Here is a 10,991-nt window from a genome sequence, read left to right as displayed (position 1 = left end):
TGTACAGTTCAACGTGAGCCAGGTAACGGGTCCAGGTTTCTGGGCGGCGGGTCTCGAATTCGTGGGGTTGTCCGGCTCTAGCCATGGCGGCAGTTGGTCGTGGATGTGGCGCTTGGCGTTGCCGGTTCGGCTGGCGGTTGTGGGGGGAAGAAGGAAAAATGCCTTTCCCTTCAGCTCGCGGAGCGTTTCCCCAGTGACTTCAGCTCTTGGTCGGCAGCAATCCCAGCTTCGTCGCCACTATTGTGTAGTGGGTCCGACGCAAGAGAGACGCCAGCCGGTGTGTGAGTTCAGCTCTTTATTGGAAGGGGAAGTGAACTGAGGAATGAGGGCTACCTGGCCTCCTTATATACCTGGCCAGGTAAGCTAACAGCCAATGGGGTTGGCCCTACGTTTCCCACCGAAACTGTCCAGGCCACGCCCCCTGATGGCTGTTGCTATGCAGATGCCTGCATACATAACAATAAAAGCACACATTTGGCTTTGAAATCAGTCCAAGAAGCTGTGAAAGATTTGCCCCCCACTACAAGGTATATTTTATAACATCTCCTGGAGCAACTCTCCTCAATCTGATATGCTTCAGAAGTGTTAGGATTTCACTTTCCAGAATTCTCATGTAGAATGAATGCTAGGGAATTCTGGGAATTTCTGTTGCAACTGGAAATCACTATGTTAGGGAAGATTGTCCTGAGGCCATTATACTTCAATATGTGTTTTCAACAACAAAGAATTGCTTTGCCTTGTTTTGGAATGGAGGTGGACAAAATTTGGAAGACTTGTGGCTGCATTTAATATTTTAGGTGAAATGGAGAGCCTGAGAGAATGTGTGGAGTCACAGCACTTGTGTCCAGAGGAAGAGGTTGGAGGCCATTTAGATTATCTTTGACAGGGTTATTTTAGAACTTATATTTTAAGATTTCCTAGCTCAAAGCAGAAGGCTTTGCCATCTGTAGCAGCCTGCATGTTAGAAGAGTCTTTGAAATTAACAGAAAGGAAACTCAGGGACTATATGCAGTTTTGGAACCAGAACTCCTAGAGCTTAAAATTATGGCCTACTGGATCCTGAGAATACTGTAGACATCCAAAAAAACAAACCAATGGGTCATCAAACAAATCAAGCCAGAGTTCCCACTTGAGATTATCATGCTCCAATTATCCTACTTTAGACAGATTAAGCAAAGACCCAGCTCTCTGGGAAGATTCTAAGGCCGAGAATGGTGGAAGGAAAGAGAAAAGGACAATCAGCAGCAAGATGGATGCACTCAGTGACAGTGTGAGGGATGCACCAACTTGAGACATGAAAGAACAGGTATGTGGTAGATCACCATGGAAAAAATCTATTTGTTTGCTAGGAGTTAAATATGACATGATGGCACATATTCAGTAGAGTAGGGATGAACAAAAATTTTCCTGTTGAGGACCATAGTACTACATGATAACGATACTGGGGTTAGGCAAAAGATAACTGGGGTCTTTGTATGATGAGGACAGACCCAAGGATTGGTGAGATGACCCATTCTCTTCCTTTAATCTCTGTGAATTTCTTTTTCCCCACAGCAACTGGTAATGAAGAAACTAATTGCTTTTTACTAATGATCAGATTTGATCATTTACAAAGATCATTAACATTGGTTACTCCTACTTGCTTTGAACCTTTTAGTTGGAGTACAATAATAGAAAAGATGAACTCTTTGCTGACATTTAGTGGTTATCTGGTTTTTTGTAGCCCAGACCTGGTACTCCTACATTGGAGAAATTTGCCCTTTTCAACAAGTTAGATAGATAACCTTTCTACCCCAAAACAGAACTTATTTACCATCAAGAAGTCACAAGATGAACAAGCTTGCCTGAATCATAGCTTCCTGTCTGCTCCTTCATAGAACAAAAGAGAACAGAAATTAAGGCTATGCATGCTCAGAAGATGATTCAGAACTGCTTCAGACTATATACAAGTACAAAAACAAGCACTTCTAGTCATTAAATCTTTTTAGAGACTTACATAGCAGCCTGAAAAAAGATGGGAGTGCTTTTATTAGTACCAGAGAGGAATTGTGCTTGCACAAAATCTAAAGTAGTTCTCCCAAATTATTTTTTAGAGGAAATAGAATATATATTAGTGAGGGAAGTCAGTCCCCTCCTCCAGAGAAAGAAATATTTTTGGTAATATTAAAAGGCAGAATATTATATTTCCCCAAAGGATCTTAAAGGCAGAACACTCCCCTCCCCCCAAGTCTCTCTGCCCCAAACAGAAACCAGGTTTTCAGAAATGCAGATGTGATCCCAAATAAAAAAAATGTACATTCAGCCATATCTATGGTCTGGAAATATAAAGCTAAATAAGATGAATACAATTAATTTTCTGACTTTAAAACAAAACTCAAAAGTAACATTTTATCACTTTACTCTTGAAGTTCATTGATATAGATATCCATGGAGCTCTCTTGTTCCTCCCACCCACAAATAGTTAAATGCATATTTTGTTTCCCAATTTTAGTACTTAATGCTACTTGCTTCCTCCTTTTGTTAGTTTTAATATTTATGGCATGTAAAATTGCTTCCAGGAATGACCAGCTTTAAAACAAAATAAAACAGCATTGACCTGAGGATACAACTTAATTATTCATGATGGTAAAAATATACACTTGCTCAAAATGCACCATGTTTAACAATCCTTCCTTAGCAAGCTGTTTTCCAGCCTAATTGTACATTCAAAAATGACAGCTTGTGAAACCTGGCCTTTTTTTAACTAATATTCTTTAAGGATAGAGTGACTTTGGCATGTGAAGTGTTTCTCAACCTTGCCCAATTTAAGATGTGTAGACTTCAACTCCAAGAATTCTCCTGCCAAGAGAATTCTGGGAGTTGACATCCACACATCTTAAAGTTACCAAGGTTAAAAAACTGCTCTTGATACTAAGAGAAGGAATATTGTGAATTCACGCTGGTGGGTGAACAGACCTAAGAGTAGGGACAAGCCAATTGTTTCCATCAATGCTGTTTTTAAATTGGTAAAATGTGGAAGGAATGCCAACTATTTTCTGGATGGTAGAAATGAGACCATTTCAAAATCCTTTGAACATTACTTGTCATTTTTCACATGAATACGTTATAGTAACTTCAGAATTTTTGAAGACAAAATCTGCAGGCTGTACCATTTGACAAAGCACCTCAGCCTTGCCTAACCTATTTACAGCTTCCCTGTTACATTTCTTCCTGTACTAACAAAAAATGATTCTTTTCCCCCCAATTACGCAGTCAGTTTCCAGGGCATCCAAAGGCCTGGGCATCCCCCAATGCTTTCTCCTTCCTTGAAGGAAGTCCTCCTGCAACTTGAACTCCACAAACTTACTTTTTTCCACCTCATTCTGAAAAAAGTGTCTTTCTCAATTCTCCCCAGGTTTATTTCCCTCCTGAACTGGGTTAATTCAGCCGGTGCTATAGTAGCCCTGAGCTCTTCCAAACAAATTATAACATTAAAGTTGCTTTTGATTCCACATAATCATGTAGGAAACTCTTCTAAAATCCAGCTGAATCTCTGGAGCCTTTGAGAGGCATTATTTTGTTTCGCACTTTGCATTAATTGAGTAAAATATGCCCCAAACCAACTATGATTTGCAGCCCCAAATATTTTAAAAGAAGCATATGGTTCAGATTATCAGTGTTGTGCCATAAAGAGGAATCTTACAGAATGTTTCAAAAGAAAAGGGCAGCTTTCTGCTAGAAACATATTCAATCCAGTCAATCATGCAACTCTGTGGAAGATACCTGCTTTAACATATATTTTGTTAATGTTCCAAAGTATGTTATCCAAAAGGAAAGAATAGAAAGAATGGAGGATCCTATGAGCAATTTGTTGTCCAATTTTCTTGCACTATGTTGTCTAATACTCTGTCCTTGTAAAACTTTTTTAAAAGGGAAAGATATTTTTAATTCTGCAGCAATGTTTTATATTGTTTTCTTAAGCTGTGTAATTTAAATGTCAATGAAATATGGCAAAGTTTCAAATATTTCTTCCTGGTTCTGCCAACTTGAATTGGAAAAATCTGCAGCTTGCTATCTTTACATAGGCTCTGTTATAGACAGGGTCCAAAGGTTTTTGCAGAAGAAGTGGAAGACAACAGAAAAGGGCCGTGTTGGATCCAACAGATTAATCACCTATCCTGTCCCTGTATCCCCAACTTGGACCCATCAGATATTTTGGACCAAAATTCATATCAAACTCCATCAGCAAGACTCGGGATCAGGGATATCTGCAGAACATTGTCAAAAAAACCTCAAGATGATGGCCACAAAGCTGTGATCCAGATTTCTCCTGTTTTTTATGACCATTATCACCTCCATATTGACTTTGCAGAGATCTTTGCTAAAATGATACTATAGGATACTAGTGTTCCACAATCTTAGCAATTTGAAGATGTGTGAACTTCAACTCATGCTGCCTAAGGAATTCTGGGAGTTGAAGTTTACATACCTTCACATTGCCAAGGTTGAGAAACAACCTTATTATAAGTCAAAAATAGAGTCAATACAAGACATTTTAATGCCCAAGGCAGATATTTCCTTCTGTGTATGAAAGCAAGTTTACTGTTTACTCTTTCAATGGCAGACATTGTACAGGGGGATCTTCTAATGAACCTAAAGAAATCTTGGGCAGCCTATGTGGATCCTTCTGACCATCTGATACTGCCTTTCAACAACTGCTGGCTAAGATGACCACCTCAGAGATTAATGTTTGAATCAGCCCTTGGCAAAAATATCTAAGTTGCCATTCCTCTTCTATTTCAAATTGAAGTCCTATCACAAAGGTGCTATTATTGCAGAAATACTGAAGTGAACAGTCCACTTATAGAGTGAATTGTGAACATGTACTTTTATATATTTTAGAAAGCAGACCAAAAGAAAAGGGATATTTCATAAGACTGCTATAACTCATTATTATAAGCAACAATCGGGAACTTATTATGAAAAGTGTTGGCAATCTTACCAGAAAGTTTAATTTTGTGGCTTATCAAATAATAAAAGTATAGATATATAGGACTAAGCAATACATATAAAAAAAATCCATAGTGCCTGTTGATCCTTGGAACTGATATTGTAATGCCTGTTTTCTTTTGTGCTTATGGTAAACTTTGATCCTGAGCATATGCTGTTTTATAGACATCTCTCTAACAAGTTCAACATCAGCCAGTGGCATTCTTGGACAACAGCCAGACAATATAGCAAGATCCATGCTATCACTTCTGTCCTCAACTGCTCTTTAAATATTGTAATCATATTCAAATCAGTGCTGGCTAATTCCAGTGGGAGCAACTTTTATAATTCTGCATCATTTAGGAATTGAGAAGTATGTTTGTTTCCCACAACAGGGTCGAGTGGGAATTTGGAGAGATTTTAGAATATTAAATTGTCAGCTCCAAACCTCAGTCTGGATTAACTGGTTCTGATGGGAGAATTGCTGTGGCTACTGCTGCCAAATAAGCCCACTGAAACTTAAGGGATTTTGTGGACTGGCTATCTACAAGTCTCTTAGCTACAGAGCTGATAGTTAACTGCATTCATAGCTTTAGATATCGAGAGGTTGGAATTTATACTGACAATAAATGTGACAAGCATGATAGCTGTGTCATTGTATAACCAGCAGAAAAAGAAATAAGAGAATATTTTTGTGAGATTCTCTTGGTGTGTTAGAATTTATGTAAAGCATGAATAATGGGAACTTCAGCAGTGTTGTCTTCTGCAGTCAGGACATCTTACCTACATTACAACATTGTGCATATATTTTATTAAAATATCTATATCCTGCTTTCTCAGATATAATAATCTAGAAAGGGGTACATGATAAAGTAAAACTATGCTCGACAACTAAGCAACAATAAAGCAAGACCAAATACTACCAAGTTAGAAAACAAACATTAACAAATGACCAATGCTAGTTTTAAGCATCCTTTTTAAAGATCTGTGGTGAAAATGTTTTCTACCTGTTGCATAAAGGCTAACACATCTCCCCAGGTAGGATTTCAATTACTGTAAAATCTCTTTCAAGGGACAACTGTCTTAAAGGGCCAACCATTATATTCCCAGCTCTTTTCCCTTTCATCATTTATAGCAGGTTGATTTGGGAATCAAGACTGAGAAATGCAAAATGTCATTCTGTTAAAACAAAGACAGCTTTAGATTTTACAAAACAAGGGTATAAAGGATTGTTCAGTGAATATACATGTGTTTTTTGTTTCAGGTAGTGTTACCTTAGAGCTTTCTGGAGCAATCATGTCAAATATATTTGCGTATTGTTCATCAGATATTGTACGTATGTGATGTACTAACAGCTAAAGACATTGACTCAACCCGGGCAGCTATTTTTTTCTTTAACAGTTTCTTAGCATGGGCTTCCACACTAGCTGAGCAAGGTGACATGTGATGGAAGAGGACTAGAAGTTCAGTTCAGTGGCAGAGAACCAACTGAAAGACGTCTGCCTCCATGCTGCAGTTTTGCTCTCACTCACTTTATTATAGCTACTGGCAATAGAAAAACTATAGATAGTCCTCAACGTATGACCACAATTGAACCCAAAATTTCTGTTGCTAAGTGAGACAGTTGTTACATGAATTTTGCCCCAATTTACAACCATTCTTGCCATAGTTGTTAAATGATCACTGCAGTTGTTAATTTAGTAACAAGGTTGTTAAATGAATCTAACTTCCCCATTGACTTTGCTTGTCAGAAAGTTGCAAAGGGTGATCACATGATCTCGAGACACTGCAACCATCGTAAATATTCAATTGCCAAGCATCAGAATTTTGATCATTTGACTATGGGGGTGTTGCAACAGTCGTAAGGGTAAAAAACAGTCACAAGTCACTGTTTTCAGTGCCGTTGTAACTTTGAATGATCACTGAACGAACTGTTGTTAAGTTGAGAACTATAGAAGAAAAGTCTACATTTAATTTTAATTTAATTTATTAATATTTCTATACCGCCCTTCTCCCTGAGGACTCAGGGCGGTGTACAGGGCAAGAATAAAACACAGAAATGTACAAAAATTAAAAGATAATTAAATGCATGCCCAATTAAAATACAATAGATACATAGTAAAAACCCCAATAAAAATGATAAAAAACCCCACCAATCCCCCCTCAGGCCAGGCCGGCTTGCTCGAACAAGTATGTTTTCAGATCGCGGCGAAAGGAGCGCAGATCGGGCGCCGTCCGGAGCTCAACCGGTAACTGGTTCCATAGCTCCGGGGCGCCCACAGAGAAGGATCTCCCCCTGGGGGCCACGAGACGGCATTCTCTGACCGGTGGCACCCTGAGGAGGCCCTCTCTGTGGGAACGCACAGGGCGCAGGGAGCTTGATGCCGGCAGCAGATGTTCCCTAAGGTACTCCGGCCCCATGCTGTAAAGTAGGTCATATCTAGTTTGGCCCTGAATTTATATTCTCATAAAGCATGCAATGTGATGTTGAGACGGTAAAGATCATTAAATAATTCCATTTGTTGTCAGTGAGAAAGTGATGCTACTCTTAATGTTAATTCCACCTCTGATACCATAAGTAATAAATAGTCTTATGTAGTAAGCATAAATGAGATCTTTGACGGTTAAAAATTCAGCACCCTTAAAGTCTACATTGTGTACATTTCCCCATAATTGTCTACTTTTTTGTACATTTCTCCATAATTGTCTGCTTTTTGTGCATTTCCCCATAATTGTCTACTTTTTTGTGGTTGTGCTACTCTTGTTCATCAATCCTTTTCTTAAATTCCCATTGCTGACTTTAGCAGAAACGACATCATATTGGCCACAACCCAGAACCACAGAAACAGCTCATGTTTACTTTCCAGCCTTCTCTGCAGAATCAACCTCTGCGCTATAAACATAGCAGTGGCTCTTTTATTGAGTATTATGTGTGGGTTATCTGAGTCTGAAGAAGTTCAGTTATCCTGATCAGAGTTATGTGGGATGACAGGAAGAGGTTTAAAGTTGATGGTTACTAAAGAAATTGAAAAGTGGAGAAATTCTTTTGCTCCTAGTTATTACCCCATAGAAACCCTCCTATGTGTTCAGAACAATCATGCTTCATAGTCTGCCTTCCACTATGATTCTAAGTGTAAATCGTTAAAAAGGAAGAGTTGACAGTTATCAGAGAAGTTCTGTTTTTGCGGGATTTGTGCTCAAGTATTTGGAAGGAAAGGTTATTTCCTAAGGTACTGCTAATTCCAAATAACGTATTTTGAAAGCTGTTGGTTAAAAGGCTATGGTTTGGGGGCTGCAACATTCTGTATGAAAGTTTTCAAACCTAAATTTGCTACATACAAGATGTGTGACTTTGTGAAAGGCAAACATTTCCTGGCCCCGTATTTATGAATCACTCCCATTCTATAGACCAGATTGCTGGTTTTATCATAGCACTGATAATAATAATAATAATTTTATTTATATACCACCCTTCTCCCGAAGGACTCCAGGGCGGTGAACAGGGCAAACATAAAAAATACAAAGATACAAAAGTTAAAAAAGGATTAAACACAATGCCCAAGCTAAAACAATAAATAGATATATTAAAAATGACAGTAAAATCCCAACCCATCCCCCATCAGGCCAGGCTGATTTTGCTGATTTGAATATTCAAGAAGTCTGCTGAGGAGAGTATCTTTCCTTTATTAGGTCCATAGTTTTCATGGCTATTAAGGCTATTTTGTACCTAGTATTGCTTGTGAATACCCATGAGCTGAATGACACAGACTCCTATCATTCAGACGTCAACTCCCAGTTCTCAAACAAAGCCTAATTTACTTTGTTCTAAACTGAAGCCATGGGCATCTTCCTCAGAAGAGAATGGCTTTTCTATAAATTTGGAAGGATGCCAGTCTCCCTTTTATTCATTGCTCCTTGACTGGAGATGGCAAAAGCTGTGCCTACTTTTAAGACAAAAAGCTGATCTCATGCGTGCAAATTGCTTTGGCAGCTCTGTCTGTCACGTTACTCATGTATTCTGAGTAACTGATCCTTAGATAAAATATCTACTTTTTTAAACTGAGAAGTCTTCAATTATGGTAAGGAGTATAAACAAACTGATTTAACCTTGTAAGCCTGACTTTCAGGTTTTGTTTCTGATGAAAGAGTTTAACCTGGGAAAACATGCATCTTTAAAATGTTTTCAGACATGTGGTCCTGACTATGACGTTATAGGCTTCTGATAGAATATAATCATAGCTGCAGTGCCCTGCCCACTTACATGGAAGAAGTCCATGGGCCTCCAGCAATGGGATGCACATCATCCCATTATTATTTTTATTAGTTTATAATATAAAATACAAAAGAAAATAATAGGAAAAATAGGAAAAAGGAAGGGAAAAGTGTAGAAAAAGGGGAAAAAGAAAAGAAAAGGCATTGCCTTCTGACTCCTTTTGGTACAGTAGAATAAATTATATCAAACCTCAACTTTTTACTTTTACATAATAGTATAAACGAGCCATTTCTATAACAACAAAACTACCTAATCTGCAAAGCCCAAAATCAAAGTTTTATTTTTTTTACACCTCAAGCACAAAGTCCCGAAGCAATTTCCAAGTAGAAACAAAAGTAAACCGTTAGTTTAGCCATCTCTGCTAATACATCAACTTTTGCAGCCATTTGTCCATTGTCGGAATCAAAGGGTCTTTCCATTTTTGTGCATAAAGTAGTCTTGCTGTTGTCAACATATATAACATCAAAGTTCTGGGTTTTTTCCAAGTCTTTTTTCCATTAAATTCCAGTTTAAGCCTTTTATCTTTATATGTACTTTAAGAATCATCTGTATTAGGATGTGAATCCTACTCCAATATTTCTTTGTTTTGTTACATTTTATTTTTTTATTTTTTATTTTTATTCCATTTATATCCCGCCCTTCTCCAAAGACTCAGGGCGGCTTACAAGCTTAGCAGTAGCCTTCATTCTATGTATATGCCTGCTTATTAGGGCTTTCACACACACCCCAATTGGCATTATTACAAAGTCAGCTTATTGCCCCCAACAATCTGGGTCCTCATTTTACCTACCTCGGAAGGATGGAAGGCTGAGTCAACCTTGAGCCTGGTGGGACTCGAACCTGCACTAATTGCAGGCAGCTGGTGTTACTTAAGGAGGCATTAGCCCACTGCTCCACCAAGGCTCATGAACACCATAAGTGATAAAAAGTCCCTTCTTTACATTGAATTTCCAACATTCATTTGAAATATCTTTATACATTCTTGACAACTTGTCTTGGGCTAAATACAGCGATACATCATCTCATAGAAATTTTCTTTCAAATTGTTATTTAGTGTAAATTTTAAACCTTTTGTCCACATATTCTCCCATTATTCAAGCATTACATTATATCCAAAGTCTCTTGCCCACCGAATCATGCAATGCCTTACATATTCATTTCCCAAATTCAAATTCAATAACAATCCAAATACCTTAGCAATAATACGTTCATCATTACCATACAGTAGGATTTCCAATTCATTTTTGATGAAATTGTAAATGTGTAAACCTATGGCAGACGTGTCCTTCTGATTGCACATCATCCCCTTATGTAAATACTGTAGTTACTGATGTAGATACGTTAATGGCCATTCTCTATTTCCAAACCATTTAAATCAATCTACAAGAAAGAAATTGTAGATAGGTAGCTTATGGTAGAAATATCTGCCATAGTTGCATTAACACAAAACAGACAAGGTTTTTGCAATTACAGTCTATCTATTCCACTCTCTTGGAGAACAAGCTCTCCATACACTAGCCTATCCCCTATCTTCTAATGAGTCTACTTTTCTGAGAAATGGTGGAGGATTCCATCTCAATGAAAATATTATTAACCATTACACCTGTTGTTTCTACAGGTAGAATGGTGGAGGAGCTCTCTTGTCCTTTGTTTCAGGCAGCCAAAAGTCTTGATCCCATTTCTGCTGTCAATAGACTGTCCATGAATTAGTATAATTGCTGCTAAAAGACAACAGTCCAATTCAGCCATT

This window comes from Vipera ursinii (genome assembly GCF_947247035.1).
Source record: "Vipera ursinii genome assembly, chromosome: 2".
Lineage (NCBI taxonomy): Eukaryota > Metazoa > Chordata > Lepidosauria > Squamata > Viperidae > Vipera > Vipera ursinii.
Note: the sequence above shows the minus strand (reverse complement) of the source record.